Here is a 17,339-nt window from a genome sequence, read left to right as displayed (position 1 = left end):
TATCCTTCTCAGTGCACCAACTTTGTTCCCACACTTCAATCAAAGCCTCACAAAGGAAATATGAAATTGACTATTATTAAATACCACCTAAATATGGTCGATACATTGTCGAGGTCGCCCTCATTCAAACCGGTGGGCGGAGTCAAACTAGTTATTGATATTACGCCGACGATAAGGTTAAGGATGAAGGGAGACTTAACGACGCAGTGAAAGAAGAGTAAAACATCAAAAAATAATCTAAAACGTGAATACTTGAGTAATTAAATGTCTGAGGAAAATGACAGTAAAATGAAATTAAAAGATTTTCTAACCATTGGAATAGGTGTTATATAATTCTTGAACCGTGACATGGTTGAACCGCCTATCATAAAAGACATGACAGGGGTGTGTAGACTTTTGACATCCACTGTATCTAACTTTTGCGTCACGTACCATTATGCGGGAAGTAAAAATAAAAAAAGAAGAGGCGGTGGGCATGATATTCAACAGCGATTTCGATCGTTGCGCAAAGCTCCCTGAGAGGACGAGACCTCTCCTTGACCTCGCCGTTCGCCTCGCAGTTGACTTGATTAACTGGAGCACAATAGAGGCCGGCGTTATCGCCATCGCACAGCCTCCTTAGCACCCACGGGCCATGCCAGGCGTCGCTACCTCACATGCGGAATCTTTTTCTGTTACTTACAGACGTGACCTTTCTTGTATATAGTCAGATCGCACACAATGAACTCGACGCACGCTCACGTCGTTGCGCCTCGAGGTTCATTAGTGACACTGAAGTTACTTCAATATGTGGATGCACTTTCAGACCATCACGGACACACAAGTTCATACACGCTTTGATGATTCTATATGTCCAGAGCAATGTCTATTCTGTATGTATAGAACTTTGATTTGACTTGCGTCAAGATTGTTTTTTTTTTTTTTGCTTTCATCATGGCGTACGGGCAACCGCAAGCTCGCCGCATGACTCAAAACTTACGCAGGACCTCGTCATGTAAAAAAAAAAAAAATGATGTCGGGATCAACAATTCTGCCCCTTATTACTTCAAGGTTGATTAAATGCAAAGCTTTGAAGTTTAGCAACAGCATCAAAAGATGTTTTTTTTTTTCTCTTCTATCTCTCACCTCAGGATTTCAAAACTTCACTGATGAGTAATGGAACAAAAAGGGAGGTTGTGCAAATGAGCCAAGACTGTATGCTTACATGATTTCGATGCAGTGGCTGTATGTCAAAATATTTTATGTTAGAACATAGCCGTGCTATTATCACCCTGTTAAACAAAGTAGCATATTGTATTGTTTTTAACAACAATAATTTACATCCATGAATGAATCAAAAAATTGTTTCAGTGTATGCCTAACGAGAATGTTACATCGTAACAGTTTGTCGAAGTACAGTGACAGTTGCCATGTCAACTGAACGAGGTGTATAGGTCTCCTTCTGTGGAGCTTTGAGGTTGACATCTTGGGAAATTAGACAAATCACACACCATCTGACAAGAAAGGTCCTTACAGGTGTAGTTTCAAGTCCCCTGTGCGGAGAGTGCCCCAAAATAATTGCAGTGCTCTGACATCTATAAGCTTTTTCGCTCTTTTAAAGTCTTATGAAAATGTATTATTATTACTTTTTATTATTTTTATTTTTATTATTTTTATGATGATTAATTATTATTATGATGAATTATTGTGGCAGTTCATTTTAATTTTCTAATTCAAGTCAAAAGACAAAAAAAATAATAATTAAGGAAGGTAGAATCAAACTAAAAGAAAATATGCTCATAATGAGCCTATATTGGAATTGCAAGCTTTAGGCTGTTTGCAGCTTTTGGGGTGATAAATAGCGGATGCAATACTGGTTGTTCTGCACAGTAAGACATCAAGACGTGAAAGCTGGCTGAGTTCCATACACCAAGTTCATTTAAAATTCGGATGTGCAGGCCGTGTAATGAAATGAAAAATGATAAGTGAAACTTTGAAAGAGGTTTTTTGTTCAAGGGTACCAATTATGATTCCAGTCACATTGTGTCGCAAATCTTTGCTGGGGTTAGCCAAATACTACAGAGCCAGGCAGGCGCCTTTCCAAAATCCATTAAAAATGAAATATCAGTGACACCTCTGTTTAGGTGTGGGGATATTGGCAATTCATTAAAGGCACTTGTAGATTTTCTTTTTAGAGCTCTGCTAGTTGTGGGAACAATACTGAGATATGGTCAAATGGAAAATGTGAGGTCAGTGTTGTCTGACCACACACATAGGTTGTGAGTTATTAAAGTGTGCCAATACCTTAGAGTGGAATTAACTGCCAGTCAAAAAAACACAAGTAGAGCACAAATTCCAGACATATTTGTGCCGTCTATCCCCGACACACTTTTACATAATCGACAGCGCATATCTACACATTTGCATGTTGGCTGGCAGGCACGTTGACCTTCTCTATACGAATTCAAGACACGGTACAAGTGATTTTTCCAGATACAGCAGCATGGCTGTCAGGAAGAGTCATGGAGGTCACCAATTCCCATGCATTATTGAACGGAAAAGTGCGGCGAGCAGGTCACAACCCAATGGATGGAAGAAGACCCGCTGCTCTTTCCGCATCGGCTTTGGAACCTGCAGTCAGTGATTGTTGTTTTCAAATTGGCACATTTTTGTTTTGCTGTGGAGGCGGGGGGGTGCGTGAGGCGTGAAAATCCCGGCCCATAAAGATTTAACCTTTGATATCAAGAAGAAACAATTGATCTCAACTCAATTCAAATGAATAGTTAACCTAAACGTGTTTGGGGGTCACATGGTCCAAGATGGAAGAAACCTCGAGAGATGAAAAGTGTCAGAGGACAAAAAAAAAAAAAAAAAACTCCAGGCTGAGGCAACGTGCAGTAAAAGAGAGGGAAAAAAAAAAAGTCATCCGGTGGAGGGAGTGGCGGAGTACCGCAGGGATTGTTAGTTTTAATTGGGCCTCTGGCTTCGGGACAAGCAGTGACAACATCAAAAGGCCAGATATACATCAAGCAGTGCTGGGAAATGTCGAAACATGCGGGGAAGGGCCGCGGGGCAGAGAGGCGGAGAGAGAAAGGGCATTGTTAGATTGTTAGCAGACACATTTTCCGAGATGTTTTCATAGAATTGATGAGAAACAGCGAGAAACAGAGAAGATGTGGGTGGGAAGAATTAATTTCAAGGATGAAATGTTATCCCCATGTTTGGTTAGTCAACAAAGTATGACCAAAAACAATGATAAAAGGACTTAGCCTGCTGTATTTTACTTTTACTTTCTTCGCATAAAAAGTTGTTTTCCTCTTTTAAGTTGTGCTGAATGTTGTGTAACTTTACCTACTTCACCACCATTTTATAATTGGAATAATAATCTACTTTATTAATTTAATTCAACATTTTCAAATCCAAAGTATTAACAAATGTGGGTAATATGTACTGTCATTTTTATTTTTTATTATTATTTTTTATGTTTTTATTTATTTTTTTATTTATTAAAATTGATTGTGCACTTTCGTTCATTCAGACAGAATCCGGTGCACTTTATAATCCCCCCCAAAAAAATAAATGGTATGTCATCATTCCATATTCAATCCAAAGTGTATGTTTGCCAAAATATCAATCCAAAAACAAACAAAAAAACCGACAGTTTAGTAATTTATAGATTTGATCATGCATCACAACACACATCCGATTAAAAACTCCTCCGACCTCTAAGACTTTGTTCTCGCTCTCTCTTTCCATCTTCTATCTGTCTTTTTGGAGACCCCAGGCTAGCCCAGAGATTATAGCATTCATCTCCTCTCAGAAACACTTCTTGGTCCCGGAGGAGGGTCTAGAGGGCATTGCTGCGGAGAAGGACATCTCCACACCGAGTCGGACTCCTGTCACACTGACGTGTGCCCCTGATAGGCAGAGGAAAATGTCTGCTAAAGTTTACATTCCCCAGAGCATTCAAAAAAAAAAAAAGTCTGGCTTTCAGTGGCACAGATAAATTGTGGGTTTCTACTTTAGTTTTATCTATACAGAACAAGCAGCTTCTATTTCGGGGGAAGTAAACTGACATAATTTGTGATCAACACGTCCCTGATTTCCTTATAAAAGAATGAGGAAAGCTGTTGTAAAAAGAACAATATCATAAAACGTGTCTGACTTGTAAAAAGGGATGCTTAATATGCTTTATTGGGCTTAATATTGTTAGATTGATGTACATTCGGTTTTGGGGGATTTTAATCAGAGTTACAACTTTTGTTGTTGTTGTTTTTTTTACGACAGGCTGACTCTAAAATCAAGCCCTTTAAAGTTGTACAACTTTAGTTTTATCACTTCATAACTTTGATATAAATCTAGTTGCTTAATGTCCCTTAATTGCATGTGGATATAATTCCTTTGAATTTAAAAAAATATATTTTGCGTGGATGTTGTATCTAATTTTTTTCCCTCGACAGCTAAAAAGAATGGAACCTGTTTACAATCATTTTGGAAGGAAGAGCGAGTTTGCTCCATCTATAAAAAAGTCAGCTGGCTGCCGGCCGCCACTGTGCGGCAAGCTCCAGCTGCTTTGTTCCTGTTTGCTTTAGAAACTACTTTTGGTCATCTGGCAACAAAAGAATGAGTATATTTAACAAACATGAGCTGCTTAGGCAACACAAAAAGATTGCTCAACAAAAGACAAGAAGACAAACATCATTTTTGAACAAAAGCAGCATACGGCGCCACCTCAAATGCTCCTTGCAGGCATTGAAATGAAGTCGGAGAACTATTTACTTGCGGAAATTGTTCAAGGTAAATCAATTTGGGGGTTTTCTAGGGGATGGACGGAAAAGTTGATTCAAATTAAAAATTTAGTATGAAATTCTGTGACTGGTTGTGTGCATTGGAGTCCATCTGTTTGTGCTTTTAGACGAGAAGGAGCACTCAGAGAAAAAGTGGACCGCTTCGTTCGCCACATGCTTGTCAAGTGTTAGCAAAAAGGTACGCAGCTACTCTGTTTTTATATTTTACTTTACATAAGTGGTTATTTTAATTGAAACTTGTGTCCGTCTGGGATTAAAAAAAAAATTATTATCCAAATTTTACGATAGCAACAGCACTGTTACAAAAAATAACTGCTAATTTCAAGGCAATAAATATCAACAGAGTTTGGACAATTTAACTCTCCAATGTCTTTCAGGTTGCGCTTATTAATTTGATTTTTTTTCCACAGATCCACCTAAGTCATCTTCCTTCCCAGTTCTATATCAGCCACCATTATTCATTTGTCCTTTGGAAGGTCAATTGATCTGGTTTGAGACTCTGGGAAATGTTTCAACTGATTGCTTGTGACACATTCGTTCTCACACACACACACACACACACACACACACACACACACACACACACACACACACACACACACACACACACACACACACACACACACACACACACACACACACACACACACACACACACACACACGTGTGTGCGCACGCACACGCGCCCACGGTCACAAACCCTTCACTTTATCAAGCCCGGAAGATAAACAACTTTGGATAGGCTGAGAGACAAGGTGGGGATGTTAAATGTGAGGCCCTTCACACATGGCCTGTTAAGTGATGCTGAATAAGGGCATCTGTCCTTCTCGGGAAGCTCCTGTGGCGTGCCAAACGTGCACGTGTGTACGTGCTTGTTTGCCCTTTACAAAAAAAAAAAAATCACTGTGTCGGCAGTCTTTTTCTTTGTGACACAATGCGCCAATTAATCAACAGTTTTTCTGCACTATTCATCACATTGTGTTGGGTCGCACTTGAAACAATAGTCGACATATAATGATGGGGTAATAAAGCTTCTTATAGGTTACCAAAATATGTAAAGTCATCAAAAAAGCATCACTCATAAAATCAAGGTTTATTATTTTGCATGGACGAGGAGTTATCGTTTTTTTTTTTTGTTTCATATTGAGAGCACCGCCGCATTCCGCCCACCACCCAGAAGCGACTTTATCTCTCCTGGCTTGTCCTCATATCACTTCTGTGCCTCCTCCGAAAGCAACAATGGCTGCACAAAGCCTCATCATGCAGAAAGTTGCCCTGCCAGCTTTCACTCATCTCAAGATAGTAACACGCAGGTTCGGTGTGCTGCGGATTTTTCAGCTTTTAATGGGATTTAATGTTCTAATATAAGACACTGAGCAATAATTTGAGAAGAGAAAAAAAAAGTGAAATATCTAAAGACTTTCGTGACATAGTTATTTTTTTTAAATATCTTCTTGATCTAAAGGCCTCTGCAGAAGAGGGAAGGTAAAAGTGTAATAACTAAAATGGCACCCGGTGGACTTCCACCATGGGAGCAACTTCAATTATTATTATTATTTTATACTTTCTTCTAAACTCATGTCCTCATTTTGCCTTTTGTCATTTATATCCATGCATTACTCACTGGTAAATTGTAAAAAAATGTCAGTTGTAATAAAAGAAATGTGTCCAAATGGAATGTTGAAACCCTTATCTCCATATTTTAATGTTCCTCCATTCGAGAGAAGTTCAGAAAGCTGCACAGCACTGCTGCGAAGGTCCTGAGCAGAGTTGGCACCGGTGTCAAAATATTTTGTGGGGGGTGAAAAAAAAGCACCTGTCAGAATAGATCTGACATCTCACTGTGATAGCTTGCACGAGTCTAAAAATAAAAATCCTCCTTTTTTTTTTTTTTTTTTTTAATAAATCAGATGCCAAGGTGTGAAAGCCACTACAACCAATTCCAAAAATAGAATCCAGATTCACACGCAGTCCTATTTTGAACAGAAACAAACTGGATTCATCATTTCAACCCAAATTTAGACGGCTCACTGAACTCCGACAATTCGGAAATTAATTTGCATAATTTTGGTTTTTAAAACATTTTTCATGTTCCAAAGTAGGACTGTTGATCATTCATTTCTTTTTGTGATTTGTATTCATCACAGGAAAAAAAATGGACAGATTAACTCATCACATATTTGAGCCAATTTATGCTTCATAAACATTTCTTTGTAAGCATTTTTTTTTTCCACTGGTGAAATTGCATTTGTGAGTGAACAGTTCCATTTGCTTCTGTTTAATAGTTTTTATATGTCCCAATCCCATAAGCTAATTTCCTTCCAAAAACGCAACAGATGTTTGCAGGCTACACATACACCTACACACACATGCACGTTCAGGCGATGATGGCAAAAGCTGCACAGCAATATGCTGCTCACTTGTGTTAAAGACCCTTGTTGGTATTCCGTGCATGGCTGCTGGATGAGGTTAGCAAGCGGATCACATCTATTACCTTGCTAATTCTGCAGCTTGGCCTTTGCATAATAAGATGAGAGAGAGGGGAAATGTGCCGGGGCGGGTGTCGAGGAGAGAAACGAGTCGGGGTAAGCAATCAAAACGTGTTTGCAGTGGCATCACGAGTAAATTTAACCATTGTAATCTCACAATGGAATGGTAATTGAGTAAATTAATGTTTTTATTTCTTCTCACTTTGACTCCTGTCTGATGATAAATAAAACAGTCCCGCTAATGGGCATATTAATCGCCGCCGATACATTGAGCGTGAAATTTCAATTTTTCCACCTTCTCGACTTCGAAAAGACAAAATCATTTTTGTTGCATTGTTCGTTCTGCAAATAGAAACTAGTAAATTCAAATGTTGGAAAATAATAAAGTTCCCATCTATTCTCTTGTCCTCATAGTCAACTCACTCCTGTAGTCATATTTAATGATGATTAACAGATACTTTGAAACATGGCTGACATTTTTTTTTTTTTTAACCAAAGGTTTGTAACAGTCCTGCTCTTTTAATTTCATTTTGATAAAAGGAATGCATGATCAGTCTGTGCCTTAATGGCTCTTTTAGGGGCAGCGGCTTTATTGGCATTTCATGCTTCTTACACGAACACTGCTGCTTCAGAGCATTTGAGTCAGCATTTTTTTTTTTTTTTTTTAGATCTCTATTTGGCCCGACCCTGGAGAGTTACTACGAAATTCTAGAATAAATACAGCCTTCCCATTGTAAGCGAGATAGCTGCTGAAAGATTGAAGGGAAGTGGACAATCCAATTTTTGGAAGAACAAAGCCGAGTTTGAGAAGGACAGTTCGCTTTCATTTTCTATCTAGGTAGGAAAACGGTTTTAATTTCAGAGCAACATCTCAAAAAAAAAAATCACCTTGAGGTTAATGAAATCATGAATGGGCGGCTTGTCTTTTAAAAACATAATGATGGCCAATTTGAGACCATACAATATCTTCAAAGTCGAGGATCACACTGTATGTTAAAACTAAACTTGAATTGATTTTCAATTTTCGACATTTTCCGGTCGACGCAATGTTCAAATGAAAATCTCCATGATGGGCTGAAAAAAAAAAAATCTTGTTCTATACTGAAGATTTAGGTGAATTTTTATAATAGCCATGTCAGAAGGCATCGGTTGATTGGCTTAGAAAATGTACATAGTTTGAAAAGACTTTGACATTGATTGTGGAAGAGGATATCTGATGAAAAGGGATCGAAAAGACAAGAAGACAAAGGAAGTGAGCATAATTTAACGTAGACGCTGTCAACATGTTGAGAAATTTTTTTTTTCCCTTTAGGAATTGGTTAAGCCACAGCACCCATGTGCATCTGGCCTTGACTTATCAACTGACTGATTCAAAGCAATCATTGGCTCGTATCGATCACATGGATTTGACGCTAACCTCTCTTATTGTCTCGACCTCAGAAGGGTTTCAATCTCAGGTTCCTGTCTGGTTCTATAAATTGGCAGAACTGCTCCTCACTCTGCAGAATAATAAAAAATAAAAAAAAGCACAATCATTAATTGAAAAGAAATAAAACAATATATCATTGTTGGTTTAAAACTAGCTAAATGAAAAAAAAAAAGTCTTACAATTATTGACCAAAATAGAGTGCATTGACTTGAAAGGCAAACAAAGATAATGTCATAAATACTCAAAATGAGAGTGCCGAGCCAAATGAAACCAAAGGAAGAAATGTGAAAACTGTGAGCATAACTCATGATTACAGGCAGTAAAACCAATGGAGACCCATCAGCAGTAAAATATAGCCAGCGGGATGATTAAGCTCATTTTCCTGTGTGCCAATCTCTCTCTCTCTCTCCCTCTCTCTCTCTCTCTCTTTTCCCACCTCTATCACATTCAACATTCAACTAAACCTCTCTTACAAAAAGAAAATAAGGCTTCTCTGTGAAAACAGGTTTTGTGATGAGCTATGAGGGGGGTGATGTATTTTATTCATCTGAAAATATTTTGTGGGATTCCCCAGGGTTTAGTTCTTTGACCCCTTATGTTTAGTTCCATCTCAATGTTAACTTTAGATTATGATTTTTGTTAATACAGATATTCCAATGGTATTATCCAAATAAATACAGCAAGAAAGTAGTGTTAAAAAAAAAAAATAGTAAGATGACGTAATGAGGTAAGCACCGACTAAGTGCTTGTGTAAAGCTCAAACAATTGCAAACAAATTGCGGCAGCAGAGCGCCTTGTGCCACACGACTTCCCCTCATGAAACTTTCAGCAGCCATAAATGATTAAATTTGGAGCAAGTTGTTTGCCCTTACATAAATGCATAGCTTTGTCAGCCAAATGTCGCACCAATGAAAGCTAATATCACCCTGCCAAATTTTCTTCGTCATTTCTCTTGTGAGTTTAACACACCCACCTCCAGATAGACGCATGTGTTACAAGGCAATTTTTTTTCATTATCATCACATTCAAATTCAGCCAATCTTTGATTTTTTTTTTTTTTTTTTCATGACTGATGGATTTTAAAATTAATCTCTCAAATTTAACGTCAAAATGAGTGATTTTCTGGCATCGCTTGGATAATAGTGTGAGCGAAAACAGTGAGTCATTTCTCTTTGGGGACAAGTGAGTGGAGGAGGAGGCGGAGAATGGGTGGACTGATGACAAGGGAGAAGAAAGGTGGAGGACAGCATCTTATGAGGTTATTAGGTTTTAATCAATATGGTATATGGCCAGAAGGTGATTGGAAAACAAAGCTAATCTGGAAACTAATATGTCTCCCGAGCTGTCTTGGCCTGCCGCTCATCTGCTTTGCTTTTTATTCTCGATAGCATGCACACCATATTTGTTCATTCACCATTTAAACAGCAAGAAAAATGTAAATATAAATAAGTTGATCGACGGGAAATTGAAGTAATTAAAACTCACGGGGATCAAATTAATGGCAAGCGTTATTATAGACTGCAGCTTATTTTGCATTCACCCCTCGGAGACACACAATGCTAAAGTATTAAGATGACAGAGCTAACTAAGATTAGTCGGTGGTGACATTTACTCGAAGGCACCACTCGAGTACCCCCCCCCCCTCGAGAACACAATGAAAGGCATTCAGGGTGGCTCAAATGGAAAGCTATCCACAAATCTTAAATTTAGAGCAACAGCAAATATGCGCTATTTTTTACGAATTGCTACCATTTTATTATGGTTTTCACAAATACACTCCCACATTGGATGATAAAAGTCACGACTAGTACATATGTTGAGCCTGAATAGTTCATGTCATCACATGGCTTGCAGATTTCACATTTATGTAACTATACATGACATTTAGGAGGATTGCTTAATATTTTATGGAGCTGTCTCAACTAGAATCATAGATGTTTGTGCGAGTCTTTTATTTTTTATTTTTGAAGCTACAATGGTTTTGTATGAGAAGAGATTTAATGCTGCCATGGACACTTGCAGAGTTTGGAATGATTTGGGCAGGGGGAGTGGAGCAGAGAATGTATTACCGTATTTTTCTGACTACAATGTGCATCTATTTTTGGAATAGGAAACATTGAGGGATAACAAAGCAGTGCAGCAAGTGACTAAATTATAAAGTGTGCCTTATAATGGAAAAAATACGGAAATTTGAACTGATTTGTGTTTCTCGTGCATATTGTAGTGCACAGATGTGGATGTGACAGCGACTTTTTTTGCTTGCCTGCACCGCCAGGACGGCACAAGCCTATTTGCACGTGGTAACGGAGCTCAAGAGATGGATGCTGCAACAGAGCATGACTAAATATTTCAGCAGAGCAGATGGCTGGGACGTTTTCCATACTCGTGGCAAATGGGAAAATATCTACAATAGATTCTGAGCTCATTTTAGGACAAGTTTGCGGAATTGCCATTTGGAAGCTGGATCAGAGCACTGATGGTTATATAATTTGAGTTGAAAATCCATTTATTGGAATCGGCCTTTCAGGGCAGCTCGGCCAATCTCGGATTTAGATGGTCACAATGAGCTGTTTGAAGCTGTAATTTGTTGTTTTATTCTGATTTGTAAAAGTGAGCCACTTGCCATGAAAATAATGTCTCTTGAAATGATGTGCTAAGAAAAATAATCCCGCTTTTGGCGAGATGACTTTTGTAAATCATTTTGACTGTGTGTGTTGGATCAATATATATATATATTTTTTGCAGCCGTACTTGTCAGAGCTACAAACAGTATTTCCTTGAAGGCCTTGGAGAAATTCAGTTGCATCAGTCACTCTTAACGGGTCAGATCATTACACACTGCAGCCGGCAAGACTTTCTCTTGCAGCAGATTGTCTATACCGGGACTTGCTGGTTTCAAATGTTTTCACCCCTCCACCCACAAAAAAAATTCAACTTCAATATTAATAATTGAATTTAATCGCTGTAGAACGAAATTTAAAATGCGGTGGCTCAGCAGGATGACAATGAATCATAAATAAGACTTTGAAGATGACTGAACATGTGGCCCACTGTTTCTTTTTTTCTGTCTCCTATTCAATAACAATGCAGGGGGGGGGGCAAATTTTAGCCATTTTAACTTTCAAAGTATTGGCTATGGCAGGAAAAAGCAGAGGAAGATGATGAGGGGAGAGAAATGCATTGAAAAAAGTTAAGAGGCTGCAAGCAATGAGTCAGCATTGGAAAAATGAAACGATGGTGTGCATTATCATCAAGTGCATTATCGTTAGTGTAGCTGCAACCTCCATCCATTTATGTTTAAATTATGAGCATCAGTAAAGATGCCTTTTTACGCCTAATACCACTCACCCATTCTGACTTACTCAGCTAAGAAATTTACGAGGCAACTTTTGTTGGCATGGACAGCCGACGACGGCGATGGTTAATAATGGAAATGAACGACTACAACAACAAAAAACTGTCCCTGTCTCATGACAGGTTTATTATCGACGGTAAATGATTGAAATAATGAGGCTGATTTGTGAATTAACTATCAAGGGCAACGCCACAAATTATGTTTAATAAGCTGAGTTAATATGATATCTGTGTTTAATGTATCAAATAGTGAATGATTGGGCCCTATGGTACACTTGCACGTGTGAGAGGATTACCAAGTACCGCTCATTTGTCCAAAGCAAATCGTGTTGAAATAGTGGAAATTCATATTTTCTGTCAAAACGAAAAAAGGTAAGAGGAAGCTACTTTATAGTTCCCAATGGAAAGTCCAGTTGTTCGTGTTTGAACAATCCACAATGGGCCTCATTTATCAATGTAGTTTTCATTTTCTGAATTTGTTTCTCAGAAGGTTAAGTAGTATGCATGAAGAGTTCTTGTTGCAGGATTATTAGCATACATTCCTCTCATATTGGAGATGTGTGCAAAGGGATCAGTGTTCATCTCACGTTTTTCCCTCAACGCGTATACGTGAAACACATACCTGAGGACCATTTAAGGGCATAAAACAGAAAAATGAAAGTACCTTATTTTTGGGATTATAAAGCATACCGAACGATAAGGATTATATATATATATTTTATATACATATATATTATTCAGTGACCTAAATCACAGTCATTTGTTCTGAAGTGTCTGTCCAAAATCACTTTGTTTATGGCTAATAAAACATTGGTAAAGGGCAGAAATGTCAGGAAAGAAACTGAATAAAAGGTGCTTAAAAAAGTAATTTGATCACAGAAACTGTTGACAAAGACCCAATGCTTTGTGTCCAAACATGCCATTATTGATCCCAGGGAGATTCAGTGTTGTGACAACACACAGACACGCTGTTTTGACCACAGTTTAATTTCTTTCCCTCGGGGCAAACTAATGGATATGTGGAATGACACCCACCATAATGGATTCAGCCTCGGAGATGGCGCGCAGAAGGAGAATATGCATTTTGTATTCCCTTGCCCTCTACAAACTCTCTCTGAAAACTCATCACGTTGCAACACATTACAGGAAAGGTTCCATCCGGCATAAGGAAACCTTTAACAGGAAGTCATTAGCATTAGCAGCCCCATAGCGCTGGGTTGATGCCAAAGTGACCTTGCTGGCTAATAAACGGCGCATCCCGTTTATCAACTCACGGCAACAAACCGGTGATGCACACATGCCAGCATCACACAAGCAATAAAGCGGGCTGCTTTATTTGACCGCACGCCAGTCACCTGAAGAGAATGAACCACTTTGCAGGCGACGGCTCTTAACACGTGTAGACTGTCTTTTATTGTGATCGTGTTGGGGATAAAGCGTCAAGGAAGACATCGCAAAGGGCAAACGGGTCAAAGATTGCTTCGGGTGACTGATGAAATGTGTTAAAGCAAGAAAAGTGAAGAAAAAAATAAAAGCCCAGATCCAGACTTCAATTCCCCCTACTCCGAGTGGAGATTGATGACCAAACACGAAAATGTCATTTGCAGTGATTTTTGCAAGGCAATAAAAAGCTTCGTAAAAGTAAAGCAAACTGCTTGGAGAGCAGTTCCTCGGTCACTACCACATGAGATGTACTAAGACTTGGTAAAAGGGTTGACTTTTTTTTTTTTTACCAAGCCCTGGGAGTATATCATTTAATAGACCTCAATAGATAACACATTTACAAGGCGGGGGGAAAAAACGGGTTGGACACCAAGAAATAAGCACAAGAAAAATATTACATAAAATGCATTGGATGTGCTCAGTAGTGATTTACTGGTACACTGGAAAATAGAACATCCCAGAACATTTCTTTCATTTTTTTTTATATTTATATTATTGAACCAAGGTCTCATAGGTAAAGCAAGTATTTACACTTTAATACTGTCGCAGCTTTCATAATATGCGGAGGTGTCCAAAATGTCTACAGTGAATTGCCTGATCGCCTGAAATCCATTTTTTTTTCTTTTGTACCTCCTCCTAATTGTCACGCAAGGCCTTTTACAGACATATTTTCCAAAATTGGATTTCACAGCATTGCTTAGAAAAATGGCTGCTTACAGCCCTGACTAAACATTGGGTAGATGCAGTATGCAATTCTTTATTTACTATTATTTATTGTCTGTTGTAGAGCTACAAAAGGTACATTTACTACAACATGCAGGATTCGGGGGGGGAGGGAGGATGGGGGGTCTCCATTCGGCTTATTCAAGGAAGCCTGTGTTCTTATAGCCTGCTAGGAAAAGGGCTAATGAAGTAATCCATAGTCATTGCTCAGCCATCACCCTTTGTGCGCACTTAGTTGGAAGCATGTCAGGGAGTGTGGAGGAAAGAAGCCAGCGAAGGAATTAGAAGTACATTAGCTGCAGAAGAGGTCATCATAGGATACGGGGGGGATGTTTGACCACGGGGGTGTTTTAAAGGGGGTGTCATTAGGGGCCGCTGTGGTGAACTGTAATTGCATCTGAAAGATAATCTGAACAGTTATCGATTTTCCATTATTGATGGGGAGGGGTACATTTTCTTTGTTATGCTCTGCCGGGTGGCTAACAAGGAAGGTGGCACGACAGAGAAAGTTCAGGCGGACAATAAGAGGAGGTTATGGCCAGCGGGGCAGGCGAGGAGGCTTAATGTTGCCATAAAGTTCAATATTATCACCCTGACCGGCTGTCCAGGGAGTGAACCTGTAAATAAGCGACACAGCACATGCTCTCACTAAGGATGCTGATTTAAGGCTATTTGCTTTCCTGGCCTATTTATTTTGCAAGATAGGGCAATATACAAGAGACAAGGAAGGGCATGAGGTCTTGCTGGCCTGATACAACATGAAACACAGCACTGCGACTAGCGGCAAAAGCCAATCCCCAGATATGAGAATGCTTTAAGTTTTATGATCCCCCCCCTCCTTCCACCAAACTGAATATAATTGCCCTACAAGGGCATTCTGTCTTTCAGCTTCATGGTGTGAAATGAGGAGGGGGGGTTGGCAGAGGTGGACTGATGAAGTGGCTACTTGGGAGCGAGAGTTCCGGTTTCATTTGTATGGGTGTGTTTTTTTAAAGCACAAATAATCCTCTCATCATGGAATCACACCTTAATACCTCTCAAAAGTGTCATAATAATTTTCACTTAACATGAAAAGTCACAAGACTTGCTGGGTCAGCGCGTAAGTACATCCTGAAGGTCAGGTGTAAGGTGTGCATCGCCTTCGTGTTGTTGCATGAGACTAGCGTGATTAGCTCTTGTCACTGTAAACATAAGTTATTTCCCCCTTTGACATCTCAATCTCTGGGAAATGTGAAATGTGTCATCGGGGCCGCGAGTGATATACATTATGCATAAAATAAGCATCGTTAGGATATTCGGCGAGGCTTTATCGTTTATGCCTGAGATGGCCACGGCAGCCGCAAAGGTGGCGTTAGGAGGTCAGAGTTTGTTTTGATCTGTGTTCAGCTTCTAGAGGTCAATCGCTTTTAGCAATTACTCCATTACTCCCATTGGCACGTTTATCCGCCGGCAGGAAATTGCAGTGTCTCTCATCTATCCATCATTGTGTGTTCTTCGCCGGTCCGAAGCTTGTTTCAGCCACGTTTGTCTGCTTCGCAGCTTGGAGCTGGCATGTGAGAGACGCATCAAAATTTCATGCGGAGATAGAACCGCAGAGACAGACGAGAGTGAGCGAGGAACACTCGAGTGACGGCAAGATGGTTTACATGCCAGTTACGGATTTGGAAGGAATCGAGATTGGAGTAATTGTGTTTACGACATGAAACGCGGACATTCGGAATCCGCTACAGAGGTGAAGGCATCATGGAAAGCCTTAACGGCTGGGGGGCATTTGTCTTTTAAAAGGTTAATTACATCTAATCTGAATGGAAGACGCTGTGTCACAGAAAGAGACATTAATAAAGGAAGGCAAGGTAAGGGAGCAGTCGGGGGGGCTTAACGGATGAGCGGGATCTGCCATCCGCACAAACAGAACTGGTGAAAAAAAGGCTTATCAATCACAATGTAAGAAAAAGAGTTGTCGATGAAGCGTTGAGTTGAATAGACTTAAAGCAACAATATGTCGTAAATTCATCCAACAATAACCGTTTTGTGGATACATTGATTTATGGTAAAGAGACGAGTTGGTTCTTTCATTGCCATGGCAACCACGGAGCTCCAACTTATTTAGACAAAACATCATCAAAATTGGAAGAGAAAATAATCAATCAAAATAATAGCAAAATAAATACTGTATCAGGTTTTGTGCCTATTTTTTTTAATATAACTGAAAACAAATGCCCATGTCGCTGGAAGGCAAATTTAAAAATGAACAAATAAACAAAGTTTTTTTTGTCCCTTCTGTTGTCATATTCTCCCAGTGTGAAAATTATAACAAATCCTAACAACATATTCATACCCAAATTACGGCGATTGCAAATATTGTTATGGTACATAAAAGTAATAAACGTGCAAAATATGAATACACTACAGTGCTTGTTTTTTTTTTCTGTACGTGTCCTGGCACAAAAGGAATACAATCGAGCGTAAGATTGCATTTGGTTATACAATCGCTAATCTTAGCGTTGTGCAAATATGTTCTTACTTAGACGGTATCTAAATTATGATCTCAATGGAGATTTTTTGTAACAAAGGCATTTATGTCTTTGAAACGTCAAACCCAATTCCCTACGCCTCCTCTGAAAAGCAAGCCATCTGATAATGCCTCAGAACCTTTGGGGTAAAATACTGCCAAGAAGTGAGATCCGAAAATGAGTCGGATAATAAAAGCAACATAAAAGAACAAAAAAAAAAACCAGTCTGTTCAAACAGGATATGAAGAACGTCCCTGCATTCTTTTTCAACGCCAATGCAACAAACATATCCAAGTCAATCCGAACATATTGCAAAATTAACACCAAGCAGGAAGCAAGACCTGGTTCTGTCAGTGTCCCCGAGTCAAGTCTAGTATCAAAGACAAGATTTGAGTCATCTGTTCCACGTTGAGGCTTTTGTTTGAACTAGACTTAGACAAAGCAAGTGATGGCTGTGAGACAACAACGAGGAGACGGCTCTCTGCGGAGAAACTAATCTTCTTGATGGTATTATCATCCACTCATCAGGGCCGCAATACTGGGAGGTATAGGTCGTGCTGCTCGGCTCACCATGACAGCCGGCGTCTCTGAGTTACGAGCA

At 39.3% G+C, this 17,339-nt stretch overlaps 1 protein-coding gene across 1 annotated transcript in view; it reads right to left on the bottom strand.

Annotated features, from left to right (window-relative positions):
• The window catches only part of csmd2 (CUB and Sushi multiple domains 2), a 148,983-nt gene that overhangs the window by 92,264 nt on the left and 39,380 nt on the right, over window positions 1-17,339 (bottom strand). The window contains exon 5 of the mRNA XM_085900693.1: window positions 8,694-8,775. The gene's annotated coding sequence lies outside the window, so the exon portion shown is untranslated. The remainder of the gene's footprint in view (window positions 1-8,693; window positions 8,776-17,339) is intronic.

This window comes from Syngnathus leptorhynchus, chromosome 20 (assembly GCF_054491065.1).
Source record: "Syngnathus leptorhynchus isolate UIUO chromosome 20, UIUO_Slep, whole genome shotgun sequence".
NCBI lineage: Eukaryota > Metazoa > Chordata > Actinopteri > Syngnathiformes > Syngnathidae > Syngnathus > Syngnathus leptorhynchus.
The sequence above is the reverse complement of the archived record's forward strand: the minus strand, read 5'-3'. Positions and strand labels throughout refer to the sequence as shown.